Here is a 15027-nt window from a genome sequence, read left to right on the forward strand (position 1 = left end):
CTGGCTTCAGGTGGTCTCTTACCAGTGTGCTCAATTCTTCAAACGACTTGCTTGCTGGTTTCTCGGGTGCCAGCAGATCCTTCATTAAAGCGTATGTTTTCGAGCCACAGCTGGTCAAGAGATGGGCTCTTCTCCTGTCTGCCTTATCGTTGCCTAACCAGTCTTTGGTTACAAAGCTTTGCTGGAGCCTTTCTATAAAGTCCTCCCAATTGTCTCCCGCATTGTACTTTTCATCTGATCCGTAACTCGTTGCCACTGTAAAGTCCTGTCCCCTCAGTATAGATTCACACGAGGCATGTAGTGAAGTCAAGGTCACTCTGGACCTGCACCTTTATTTCACAGCTCTGGAATGCTGCACTTGCCTGAGACCTGTCCTTATATACCTGTCTCTTGCAAGTGCACCCCTGGTGGTAAGGTATGCTGGTGGTTACAGGTCTTATCTTATTACAGTCATGTATAGCATGTTAGGAGACAGTTATATGTAATAATGTAAGATACATGACACTTTTCTCCTTTTAGACACTCCTTAAAACCTACCTCTTTAACCGATCTGCACTAATATCTCCTCATGTGGCTCAGTGTCAAATTTAGTTGGATAATACTCCTGTGAAACCCCTTGGGATGTTTTACTACATTAAAGGGGCTATATACATGCAAGTTGTTATTTCAAAATAGTTTTTACTATTGTTTAGCTGGATATGATGGATGATTTGGAAAGACCAGGGAAGTATATATACTTGAATCAAGCCCTGGAGAGATTTCAGACATAATGAAATAAATCTTTCACTTTCCATTCATCTCTCTCTAACTTATACAATTACCCGATAGACCAGTCATTGATTAGAGAGGGCTACTTGTGAACTTTTACCCCACCTGGCATAGCACAGGATTATAAATGTGCCCACCAAAATAAGACATGAAATTGATATAGTGAGTTTGGAAATTTCTGATGTTAGATGCTAAAGTAACATTTTATAGGAGATGGAAGTAACCTTCCCCTGTAAAGCCAGTTTTATTGGAAAAGATGAATCGTAGTAAGGAGTGCAATTTCTGGCAAAAAGTTCAAAACATATCTACTTCCTGATTTGTGGTTGGGACCTTAAAATATATTGCCAGACATTAAAATATATCCTTAATATGATCAATTTTTGAATGAAGATTTCCTGTTTACTTTAGATGTTTATTGGTTGCTCGGAAATTAGCTGACTTGACTCTTCCTTTTAGGTTCATGAACATCAACTACAGTTCTAATTTCTGCTTTGAAAAATCCTAGTTTACTATGACACTAGTTTGTATGGTTTGAATGATATCTAGAAAATAAGGTTTTGTGCATGTGAAAAATTCAAGTTATTTTTACTACTTGAGCAAGAGCAGCAGTCGATCTGCCAGTTGTGGTCTGTTTCTTTCACTGTGTCAAAATAATAGCAGTGGGAATGATTAGTAGTTTTCCTGATCCCAAATTGTATTGGCAAGCCTTCCTTTTGAAGCTTGGTTTAGTCTGAGTGCTTTGTAGTTGTAAGATACAGGATTTGTTAGGAAAGCGACCTGTTCAAATGATTCCTTCTTTATGTTACTTTTGCCCCCTGTAAGGACTCAAGGCAGCAGTACTTTCTCCTTAATGGCTTCAGCACAGTATATACTTACAAACTAGAGAGATAAGAGCAGAAACAGCTTGCCTTTCCTGGCATGAATAGTTAGATAAACTGTACAATGGAGTGTTTTTTTATTCATTCACAGGATGTGGGTGTCGCTGACAAGGCCAGCATTTATTGCCCATCCCGAATTGCCCTTGAGCAGGTGGTGGTGAGCCGCCTTCTTGAACCGCTGCAGTGCATGTAGTGAAGGTATTCCCTGTTAGGGAGGGAGTTCCAGGATTTTGGCCTAGCGACTATGAAGGTACAGCAAAATATTTCCCAGTCAGGATGGTGTGTGACTTGGAATGGAACTTGCAGGTGTCCGCATGCACCTGATGCCCTTGTCCTTGTAGGTGATAGAGGTCATGGTTTTGGAGGTGCTATTCAAGAAGTCTTAGCGAGTTGCTGCAATGCATCTTGTAGATGGTACACATTGCAGCCACGGTGCACTGGTGGTGAAGGGAGTGAATGTTTAAGATGGTGGGTAGGGTACCAATCAAGCAGCTGCTTTGTCTTTGATGGTCTAGAGCTTCTGAGTGTTGTTGGAGCCACAATCATCCAGGCAAGTGGAGAGTATTCCATCATACTCCTGGCTTGTGCCATGTAGATGGTGGAAAGGCTTTGGGGAGTCAGGAGGTGAGCCAGCCGCTACAGAAACTCAGCCTCTGACCTGCTCTTGTAGCTACAGTATTTACTTGGCTAGTCCAGTTGAGGTTCTGGTCAAGAGTGACCCCTAGAATGTTGATGGTGGGTGATTTTGTAATGGCAAGGCAATTGAATGTAAAAGGGCAGTGGCTAGTCTCTCGTTGGAGATGGTCATTGCTTGCCATTTATGCGACGTGAATGTTACTTGCCAGTTATCATCCCAAGCCTGAATGTCGTCCAGGTCTTGCTGCATGTGAGCACAGATTGCTTCATTATCTGAGGAGTTGCAAATGGAACTAAACGCTGCAATCATCAGCAAACATTCCCACTTCTGACTTTGTGATGGAGGGAAGGTCATTTATGAAGCAGCTGAAGATGGCTGGGCCTAGGACACTGCCATGAGGAACGCCTGCTGTGATGTCCTGGGGCAGAGATGATTGGCCTCCAACAACCACAATCATCTTTCTTTGTGCTAGGTATGACTTCAGCCAGTGGAGAGTTTTCCCCCTGATTCCCATTGACTTCATTTTTACTAGGGCTCCTTGATGTCAAGGGCAATTACTCTCACCTCACCTCTGGAATTAAGCTCTTTTGTCCATATTTGGAGCAAGGCTGTAATGAGGTCTGTAGCCTAGTTTGACCATGGATTTTTGTGTCCTGGTGGCCATTATGTTAAATTCAAAGAGAAAACAACTTAGTCAAAATCAAATGATTCCAGTTATACATCTTACCTTTCTCGTTTCATAATATGAGACCAAGTTGCAAGAATTGGAGTCTTAGCCTGAATAAGTTAGTGGAGCCTATTTTAGTATCAAAGGCTGACACAAGAACAGACAGGATGTAATGAATCAGGAAATTGAACGGGGATCAGTTCTGCCTGGTCTTTATCTATTTTGTAAGATATCTGTTTTCACCTAAAATAGAGGAGAGTTTCATTATTTTATTTAATTTAGGTGGAAGAGATACCCTTTGTGTAGTTCCTGCGGGGTAACTCCCAGTTCTTTCTGACACTTACAAACCCCAGGCTGCGTAAAGGCATTCAATTCAAGGACCTTGCAGCTCTCAGTAAGTACTTGTGAAGTGTCTGTTTCTTGCTGTTACCTTCCTAGCCCAGTGCACTATGGAAGCCCTTCTGGGAGTCCCTCTTAATTCAGCATACTATGATGAAGATGAGGGGGAAACAGAAATTTTAAACATGGTACATGACTTTGGAGAATGACAGCTCATGCTCACCATTACCCTTATCCTCAAACTTGGGATATAGACCATTTCTGTAATTAATAAAAGAGAAATGCATGCAGATGCTACACTTTCACCACGGTCGCAGTGACAGATGTGTCATACTGTAAGATGACCTGATATGCCTTTATCTGATATACTACCTGATACTAGCTGATATACTAGCTTTGGAGGGGGTACAGAGACGATTCACTAGGCTGATTCCGGAGATGTGGGGGTTACCTTATGATGATAGATTGAGTAGACTGGGTCTTTACTCATTGGAGTTCAGAAGGATGAGGGGTGATCTTATAGAAACATTTAAAATAATGAAAGGGATAGACAAGATGGAGGCAGAGAGGTTGTTTCCACTGGTTGGGGAGACTAGAACTAGGGGGCACAGCCTCAAAATACGGGGGAGCCAATTTAAAACCGAGTTGAGAAGGAATTTCTTCTCCCAGAGGGTTGTGAATCTGTGGAATTCTCTGCCCAAGGAAGCAGTTGAGGCGAGCTCATTGAATGTATTCAAGTCACAGATAGATAGATTTTTAACCAATAAGGGAATTAAGGGTTACGGGGAGCGTGCGGGTAAGCGGAGCTGAGTCCACGGCCAGATCAGCCATGATCTTGTTGAATGGCGGAGCAGGCTCGAGGGGCTAGATGGCCTACTCCTGTTCCTAATTTTTATGTTATTATGAGCCAACCTCAAAGGCAAAAATTGGAAACATCACTGCTGCCCGAACTTTTTTGCTTCTAGCTCCTTCCAGGCTGCCACGGGGCCACAATAACAACAGCCAATCTGCAGTCTATTATGGAATAAATTATTGACAAACATGTTGTTTGCAGAACAGAGCAAACAACTTCATTTTCCCTATGGCCAATCAGAATCATTGGGAGAATGCCCTAGGTTTTACCGAGATTGCAAAATTTCCAAAAGTCCAGGGCTGTGTCATTGAATATATTTAAGGTGGAGATAGACCGATTTTTGAATGATGGAGTCAAGGGTTATGGGAAGCAGGCAGGGAAGTGGAGTTGAGGCCAAGATCAGATCAGCCATGATCTTATTGAATGGCGGAGCAGGCTCGAGGGACCAAATACCCTACTCCTGCTCCTATTTCTTATGTATGTTCATTGATTGCACACATTGGGGTCAAATTTCGGCCTGAGTTGCTCCTATTTTTTTGGAGCAACTAGTTTAGAATGGAGTAGCTTAGAAATTGCAATTCTCGGCATTTAGTTTGCTCCAGTTCTGGTGAGTTAGAACAGTTTCATTTTAGAACACTTTTTTTTTCCAAAAGGGGGCGTGTCTAGCCACTTACGCCTGTTTTGCAAGTTTAGGCAGCAAAAACTTACTCCATACTAACTTAGAATGGAGTAAGTGTAGATTTTTGTACGCTCATAAAAAGCTTGCCTACACTTAGAAAATGCTTGCCTACATTTAGAAAATCAGGCGTAAGGAAGAGAGATGGGGGGGTGGGGGAGGGCAGTTTACAAGCATGAAACACATCACTTTCACAAATAAATAGCCATCATCAATAATAAATGATAAATAAATCAATAAATCAACCAATAAATCAATCATAAAAAATTAAAAATTAAAAAAATTAAAAAATCAATAAATAAAAAATTAAGTTGCTACTCACCGACTGCAGCACCGGGAGCCCTCCAACAGCGTGCTGGGACGCCCCCCCCTCTCCCCCCCCAGTGTGTGTGTCTTTGTCTCTGTCAGTGTCTCTCTCTCTCTCTCTGTCTGTCAGTGTGTCTCTCTCTCTCTCTCTGTCTGTGTCAGTGTCTCTCTGTCAATGTCTATGTATTTCTGACAGCGAGGGGAGCGGGGGGAGGAGAAGGGAGGGGGGAGAGGAGAGGGAGGGGAGGGGAGAGGGGAGGGGGAGGAGAGAGAGGGGGGAGAGAGAGGGGGGAGGGAGAGGGAGGGAGGGAAGGAAAGAGCGGGGGAGGAAGAGAAAGGGGGGGAGGGAGAGGAGAGAAAGGGGGGGGAGGGAGAGGAGAGGGGAGGAGGGAGAGGAGAGGGGGGAGGGAAAGGAGAGGAAGGGGAGGGAGAGGAGAGGGGGGAGAGGAGAGGGAGGCAGGGAGATGGGGGGAGAGGAGGGAGGGAGGGAGAGGAGAGGAGAGGAGGGGGAGAGGAGAGGGAGGGGGAAGAGGAGAGGGAGGGAGGGGAGGGGGGAGAGGAGGGAGGGGGAAAAGGAGAGGGAGGGGAGGAGGGAGGGGGAGAGGATAGGTGAGGAGAGGGGGGAGGAGGGTGGGGGGAGAAGAGAGGGAGGGGGAGGAGGGGAGAAGAGGGGGAGGAGGGGAGAAGAGAGGGACGGGGAGGAGGGGAGGGGAGAGGAGAGCGGGATGGGGGGAGAAGAGAGGGAGGGGGAGAGGAGAGGGGGGGATGGGGGGAGAGGGGAGGGAGGGGGGCAGAGGAGAGGAGGGAGGGGGGAGAGGAGAGGGGAGGAGGGATGGGAGGAGAAGAGAGGGAGGGGGAGAGGATGGGGGGAGAGGGGAGGGGCGAGAGGAGGGGGGATGGGGGAGAGGGGGAGAGGAGAGGGGGGAGAGGAGAGGGGGGAGAGGCGAGGGGGGGGAAAGGAGGGCGAGGGGGGGAAAGGAGGGAGTGAGAGAGAGAGGGAGGGAGAGGAGAGGAGAGGGGGAGAGGAAAGGGGGGGGAGAGGAGAGGGGTGGCTGGGGAGAGGAGAGGGGGAGGCTGAATGGGCCCGGTCAACGAGGATGTGAAGAGGGAGTGGACCGGACCTGAAGGGCGGATGGGGTAACTGGAGCGGAGCGGGAGCTAGGGTGGGGAGCGTCAGGCAGTGAGGGGGGAGCGGCAGGCAGCGGAGCAGGAGCTGGGGGAGGGATGGGGGGGGAGAGAGGAGAGGGGGCGAGAGAGAGGAGAGGGAGGGAGGGAGAGGGAGGAGCGGGGGGAGGCTGAACGGGCCCGGCCGACGAGAAGAAGCCGGGCCGAAGACTTCGGGCAGGGCCCGCCCCCAGCAAGATGCCGGGCGGGTGAGCCCTGCCGAAGATGTGAAGAGGGAGCGGACTGGACCTGAAGGGCGGCGGGGGAGCTGGAGCTGGGGGGGGAAGCAGCAGGCAGTGGAGTGGAGGGGGGAAGAGCGGGAGCTGGGGGAGGGGAGGGGCGGAAGAGAGCCAGAGGGCAGGAGCTGAATAGGGTGGGGGAGCCAGAGCCAGATCCAGAGCCAGAGCAGGAGCTCGAGGAGGGAGGTGCAGTCTGATCTTCGCCGCCCCAGTGAGCCCATTCGGCTAGGGCTAGGGGCGGCATGCTTCAGGCCCCTCCCACACAGTTTCGGGCGCCTGGAGCTACTGCACATGCGCACACACTGTAGCGTGCATGTGCAGAGGTTCCGGCACTGTTTTCAGCACCGGGACCTGGCTCCGCCCCCCCCACAGCTTGTGCTGCGCTGTGCCGAGGGCCTGGATCAACCTGAGGGAGTGGAGAATACCGAGGTAAGTTTTCGGCGCGGTTTTGAGCGCAGAAATAAGGCGTGGCTCGCGGGGCTGCGCCGTTCTAGGCGCGGACCGAAACTTGACCCCATTGTCCTGTCCATGCTCCTGTCAACAATAGTGCAGCTTCGTAAATTACATGGGGTTCCATTGTATCAATATGCAACTAGTCTGCAACCAACTGCAGGTCAGTTCCCACTTTCCCAGCTACTGCCATGATGCATCGATCTCACACTGTTCCTCCATTCTGCCATTGTTTGACCCGGGACAAAAAATAGTGCAATGTTGGCTCCTTGAAGACCAACTAGTTCAAAAGAGAGTATTGAGATGACTGATCCCTCCATGTGATCTCCTAGCCTTTCTAAGAAGAAAGAGATTGGTGAGCACAGGGCTGCGTGCGTTTTGCTAAGAGATAGCATCTGTAATGCCAGACATTATATCATGGTGGGGTGGTGGTTAGGGGGGTGGAGGTGCAGAGAGAATGAGTTCGAGATGGTCTGGAAGTAAACACTGGGAGCCCATGGTGAGACTGCAGAGTTTCCTGTATATCAGAACCTCACACATGTGAGTTATGAAATCCTCAACATTAGCTGCCATGTGCTGACAATGCCTAGGCATACACTTGAATGTCACCAACAATCTTTCATTTTTAGAAACCAGTCATTAAGCTGCTATAGGCCTTTAATACCTGCAGCAAAATGCAATTTGTTGCCCCTAATTGGAAAGCTCCCAATCTCGAGTTTTACATCTGAAACTTTCCCACCTTGTGTCAATAATATTGAACCAAACAACTTCGTTGGGTTCAGCATTTATAGTCTTGGGTTGGTACAATCCCCACGGTACTCTCCTCCTGCAGTTCCAAGACCAGAGACCAAAATTGGCCCCCACGATTCTGCAAGAACACTTTGTTAATGTTCTAAAATATTAGCAGTTATTCAAATAGCCACCTTCCCTGAGATGTACAAAGTAACTTCCATGCTCACAATTCTCCCGATACTTAACCAATAGTGGCTAAAAATTTGCATTCTGTAGAACTGATTATTTTAACAGGTGTGGATTCATGGTTTTTCTTTTTTGTTCATGTTTATTCATGGGTATGTATTTGAAAAGGAAGAATATAAAGGGATACAGGGAAATAGCATTACAATAGTTCGACTAGTAGAGCTTGCCCCAGCACAGGATGATGTCGTGAATGACCTCTCTGTGTTGTAGAAACACAGAAACATAGAAAATAGGTGCAGGAGTAGGCCATTTGGCCCTTCGAGCCTGCACCACCATTCAATAAGATCATGACTGATCCTTCACCTCAGTACTCCTTTCCCGCTTTCTCTCCATATCCCTTTAGCCGTAAGGGCCATATCTAACTCCCTCTTGAATACATTCAATGAACTGGCATCAACAACTCTCTTCGGCAGGGAATTCCACAGGTTAACAACTCTCTGAGTGAAGTTTCTGCTCATCTCAGTCCTAAATGGCTTACCCCTTATCCTAAGACTGTGTCCCCTGGTTCTGGACTTCCCCAACATCGGGAACATCGAACCTGTCCCGTCCCGTCAGAATCTTATACGTTTCTATGAGATCCCCTCTCATCCTTCTAAACTCCAGTGTATAAAGCCCAGTTGATCCAGTCACTCCTCATATGTCAGTCCAGCCATCCCTGGAATCAGTCTGGTGAACCTTCGCTGCACTCCCTCAATAGCAAGAACGTCCTTCCTCCAATTAGGAGACCAAAACTGAACACAATATTCCAGGTGAGGCCTCACCAAGGCCCTGTACAACTGCAGTAAGACCTCTCTGCTCCTATACGCAAAACTCCTAGCTATGAAGGCCAACATACCATTTACCTTCTTCACAGCCTGCTGCATGCCAACTTTCAATGACTGACCTACCTTGATACCCAGGCTCGTTGCACCTCCCCTTTTCCTAATCTGCCGCCATTCAGATAATATTCTGCCTTCGTGTTTTTGCCACCAAAGTGGATAACCTCACATTTATCCACATTATACTGCATCTGCCATGCATTTGCCCACTCACCTAACCTGTCCAAGTCACCCTGCAGTCTCTTAGCATCCTCCTCACAGCTCACACCGCCACCCAGTTTAGTGTCATCTGCAAACTTGGAGATATTACACTCAATTCCTTCATCAAAATCATTAATGTATATTGTAAAGAGCTGGGGTCCCAGCACTGAGCCCTGCGGCACTCCACTAGTCACTGCCTCCCATTCTGAAAAGGACCCGTTTATCCCGACTCTCTGTTTCCTGTCTGCCAACCAATTCTCTATCCACGCCAGTACATTACCCCCAATACCATGTGCTTTGATTTTGCACACCAATCTCTTATGTGGGACCTTGTCAAAGGCCTTTTGAAAGTCCAAATACACCACATCCACTGGTTCTCCCTTGTCCACTCTACTAGTTACATCCTCAAAAAATTCCAGAAGATTTGTCAAGCATGATTTCCCTTTCATAAATCCATGCATCCTGTCACTGCTTTCCAAATGCTCTGCTATTTCATCTTTAATAATTGATTCCAACATTTTCCTCTCTACTGATGTCAGGCTAACCGGTCTATAATTACCCATTTTCTCTCTCCCTCCTTTTTTAAAAATTGGTGTTACATTAGCTACCCTCCAGTCCATAGGAACTGACCCAGAGTCGATAGACTGTTGGAAAATGATCACCAATGCATCCACTATTTCTAGGACCACTTCCTTCAGTATTTTGGGTTGCAGAAAATCAGGCCCCAGGGATTTATCGGCCTTCAATCCCATCAATTTCCCCAACACAATTTCCCACCTAATTAGGATATCCTTCAATTCCTCCTTCTCACTAGACCCTTGGTCCCCTAGTACATCCGGAAGGTTATTTGTGTCTTCCTTCGTGAAGACAGAACCAACGTATTTGTTCAATTGGTCTGCCATTTCTTTGTTCCCTATTATAAATTCACCCGAGTCTGACTGCAAGGGACCTATGTTTGTCTTCACTACTCTTTTTCTCTTCACATATCTATAGAAGCTTTTGCTGTCAGTTTTTATGTTCCCGGCAAGCTTCCTTTCGTACTCTATTTTCCCCCTCCTAATTAAACCCTTTGTCCTCCTCTGCTGAATTCTAAATTTCTCCCAGTCCTCAGGTTTGTTACTTTTTCTGGCCACTATATATGCCTCTTCCTTGGATCTAACATTATCCTTAATTTCCCTTGTTTGCCACGGTTGAGCCACCTTCCCTGTATTATTTTTACTCCAGACAGAGATGTACAATTGTTGAAGTTCATCCATGTGATCTATAAATGTTTGCCATTGCCTATCCACCGTCAATCCTTTAAGTATCACTCGCCAGTCTATTCTAGCCAATTCACGCCTCATGACGTCGAAGTTAGCTTTCCTTAAGTTCAGGACCCTAGTTTCTGATTTAACTGTGTCACTCTCCATCTTAATAAAGAATTCTACCATATTATGGTCACACTTCCCCAAAGGGCCTCGCACAACAAGATTGCTAATTAGTCCCTTCTCATTACTCATCACCCAATCTAGGATGTCCAGCTCTTTAGTTGGTTCCTCGACATATTGGTCAAGAAAACCATCCCTAATGCAATCCAGGAAATCCTCCTCCACCGCATTGCTACCAGTTTGGTTAGCCCAATCTATATGTAAATTAAAGTCGCCCATGATAACTTCTGTACCTTTATTGCACACATTCCTTATTTCTTGTTTGATGCTGTCCCCAACCTCACTACTACTGTTTGGTGGCCTGTACACAACTCCCACTAGCGTTTTCTGCCCTTTGGTATTCCGTAGCTCCACCCATACCGATTCCACATCATCCAAACCAATGTCCTTCCTTATTATTGCATTAATTTCCTCTTTAACCAGCAACGCCACCCCGCCTCCTTTTCCTTTCTGTCTATCCTTCCTAAATGTTGAATACCCCTGGATGTTGAGTTCCCAGCCTTGGTCACCCTGGAACCATGTCTCCGTGATGCCAACTACATCATATCCATTAACTGCTCTCTGCGCAGTTAATTCGTCTACCTTATTCCGAATACTCCTTGCATTGAGGCATAGAGCCTTCAGGCTTGTCTTTTTAACACACTTTGCCACTTTAGAATTTTGCTGTAATGTGGCCCTTTTTGCTTTTTGCCTTGGGTTTCTCTGCCCTCCACGTCTACTATTCTCCTTTCTATCTTTTGCCTCCGTCTCCTTTTTATTTCCCTCTGTCTCCCTGCATAGGCTCCCATCCCCCTGCCATATTAGTTTAACTCCTCCCCAACAGCACTAGCAAACACTCCACCTAGAACACTGGTTCCGGTCCTGCCCAGGTGCAGACGGTCCGGTCCCACCTCCCCCAGAGAGCAAGCTGAAGCCAAGCGTAGACAAGGGAAGGAGCGCGCGGCAACCCAGGCCCCCCACCCACCCATTCCTTCAACCACCATCTGCCCCACCTGTGACAGAGACTGTAGGTCCTGCATCGGACTCTTCATTCACCTGAGAACTCATTGCCTTTGCAGTCCACCATGGACTCCTAGTGTTCACTTCCAGATGATGATGATGAGTGGAATGGGAAAAGCAGATGAACAATTGGTAGTCTTATTTGAGGGCCATAGTGGATATCTGTGGGTGTTTTAGAAAGCTAATATCCTGCAGCTCTGGTTACCGCATTACAGGAAGGACATGATTGCACTGGAGAGTGTTCAGAGGAGATTTGCAAGGATGTTGCTGGGAGTGGAGAATCTTAGCTATGAGGACAGTTTGGATTGGCTGGGTTTGTTTTCCTTGGAACAGAGGAGGCTGAGGGGAGACCTCATTGAGGTGTATAAAATTGAGGTGCCTGGATATAGTGGATAGAAAGGGCCTATTTCCGTTAGCAGAGGGGTCAACAACCAGGGGGCATAAATTTAAAGTAACTGGTAGAAGGTTTAGAGGAGATTTGAGGGGAAATTTCTTCATGCAGAGGGTTGTAGGAGTCTAGAACTCACTGCCTGAAAGGGTGGTAGAGGCAGAAATCCTCACCACATTTAAAAAGTACTTGGATGTGCACTTGAAGTATCGTAACTTGCAGGGTTATGGACCTAGAGCTGGAAAGTGAGATTAGGCTGGATAGCCTCTTGTTGGCCGGCGCGGACTCGATGGGCCGAAATGGCCTCCTTCCATGATGTAAACTTCTAAACTTCTATCCTCTGCCATTGGTGAATGGATTGCTCTATTCTACTGCAAAATCAGTGGGATCATTGTGCAGAGCCAGAAATTAATTCTTTTTTGAGTGAGGTAAGGTAAACCAACAGAGTCCTTTCAATGGTCTCGTCACTCCATGTGACCAGTATCTTGATCTTTATAACATTGGCAAGATTTCCAAATTCTAAAGTATGCAAATTTGATGCAAGTATTCCTTTGAAGTTTGGCATTGGCACATCCTGCTACCACTTAATGACTTAATGGCAAAAGCAGCCCCAATTAGCCATTTAATGTAAGGGAACAAAAAGGCTGTTTAAACACAAGGTAGTCAGATTCAATTCTGAGTCTGTGCTGCATTAGCTGTTCTTGGTCAGGTCACCATTTGAATGCTACAACTAGCTTCAGTGCCCTTGGGCAAGAGACAGGAAAAAATTAGCCAGGCTTCCCAGTGCACATCACTATTTAGTAATTTCTACTGAAAAATGCACTTGATAACCTGCCAACACTCACTGTCTATGCATAGATGAAGCATAACTACTTGAGTTGATACCAACTCAAGTTTGTAGTAGACTGTATTCGACCAAAAATTAGTGCATTATGGATAGGAGAAATTTTGGGGGGAAAACATAGGTGACACTTACTACCAAATTCTGCTTTGTTTTTGAAAATTGTAATAAAGTTCTCTGGTACAGTGACAAAATACCAATTAAAAAAAAACAGAAGTGTCTTGGTATATCCAAATTAATATGTGAGAAATGAGTGCAAAGCTTAACTCTGGCTAATTATGAGAGCCATGTTGGAGATTCAGTATAAGAAAGCCTTCCATTCCAGAGAATCACTGTGGGTAAATAAAACCTCGTGGCAAACCGATGGGAAACAAGAGCATGACAATCTTTGCAAAGACATGAATCATGGACTGCAACTGTAAGAAATTAGCTTTGCGACAAATTGTTCTGAGTAATTACATTATTTAGCATCAAATCGTTATAATTTTACTGTGAATCCTTTTAAGAAACAAGATTATCACAGAAATTTTCAATGTGGAACACCCAGGTTTTCCTGGTAGTCTGATATTAGCGTTGTTAGACTGGTGGTAATCAAATTTGAGGAACAAAGATACTGTGATAAGCTGTGAAGAAACAACAGTGTTGTGGTGAAATGATGTGGGAAATTCGAGATTTTTTAGCAACTACTCTGTAAAGTTAGATCCTTATAAGCATGGAAACTAATCCTTGCAAGATATTACTACAAATTTACAATAAATCCCTGTGAGAAATGAAGGATGCTTGACAAATTATTGAGAGCGTTGACAATACAAAACCAAGTCCCTGCATGGAACAATAGGGAGGAGGAAAATTATTGCAAGGAAAATGCTGCGAGTATTATTTGCGCAAGAAATAAAAAAGGCAAAGATGCTATGGATCGTGTCCAACCAAAATTCTTAGGGAAAATTATTGAGAGATGTTTTTAAAATGCATTTATTTTGCAAATTTCCTTTTATATTTCCACAGATGAGACGGAACTTACAGGTAACATGGGAACTATATAGAGCCCAGATGTGCTCATTATTCTTTTGCTAACCTTGTCAGTCTACTACTGAGTCACCGTCAAATTCAACATCATGTAAGGCTATTTTCTATGAAGACTCTCACAGCTGTGCTTTGACATCTCCATGGAAACTCTCAGTTCTACTTCTTTATGAGCCCACCAAGCACACTGATTGGTGCAAGAAGATTACTTTTTTTTAACATGTGCTCTGGTTTATAGTAAGCTCATGTTCGAGGGAAAGCCTGAATGCACATAGCACTGTAGACTAGGATGGGAATCAAATTCTTGTAATCAAGATTCTAATACTACCTATCCACCAGAGACCTGTCTCCAACAACTTCCACATTGTTGGAACTCTTTGTAATAATGATGAATGTATACTTTATTTTCTAGTCACGGCAATGTTTTTCCTTTTACCTTTGTCTATGTCTCCATCTGCCACACACTATTTCCCAGCTGCGAGGGCAGGAAGGCACCCTCTTGCCAGTTTCTTCCAATGCCACTCTTTAACTGCCTGTTAGTTATGTGGAGATAATAGACTGTCCAGATTTCCTTCTCTCCCTGCGAAGTGAGCCTGGTCTCTCTTTTTTTGTGGCAGCATGGCTGAGAGCAGGAACTCACAATGTGGTGGATTTCTGGTATAAATCCACACCCTGGCTGCGTTGGTGTTCCAGTGCACTAAATACGGCACAATCTGAAATATAGGGTTCTTTGCTTACAAGTAAAATAACTAAAAATATCAAATTAAAAAACAGTATATGCTGGAAATATTCAGCAGGTCAGGTAGCATCTGTGGAGAGAGAAACAGAGTTAACGGTTCAGGTTGATGATCTTTCGTCAGAAATTTTTTTTTAAACTAATTTTTACCCACATGTGGCAAAAAATGTTGCTTCTGAGATTTAGTAAAAATAATTTTAGCACTTAATCTGCTAACCTGATGAAACTGAAGATTCCCACAATGGAATTTTATTTCAATTTAAATTTTCTTTATTAATTATTACCTTGCATATGTAGATTATAAGAAAACAATATATTATGGTAGGCATTGGCCCTTCTAGAAAATGTCTCATTTTTAGTGTTCACCATCCCTTATGTAACACAGATTTAGGTTTTGTGTTATAAAGTAAATTCTGAGCAACTGTGCAAATAAGGCTTTTATTGTGATATCTGCTACTAATTTTCAGGGAATTAAAGGAATACATGTATCAGAATTTTATACACAGAAAGGTGAAAACGTAACCATGCATCAAACTTCTATCCATAACCTCATCAGCGGTTCCTTTGTTGCTGCTCTCAGCAGACTTTATGTCTTTGGAAATAGAGGGCCCAAGTTTGCACACAGAAAAAAACGGGCGC

Source organism: Pristiophorus japonicus, chromosome 20 (assembly GCF_044704955.1).
Source record: "Pristiophorus japonicus isolate sPriJap1 chromosome 20, sPriJap1.hap1, whole genome shotgun sequence".
Taxonomy (NCBI): domain Eukaryota; kingdom Metazoa; phylum Chordata; class Chondrichthyes; family Pristiophoridae; genus Pristiophorus; species Pristiophorus japonicus.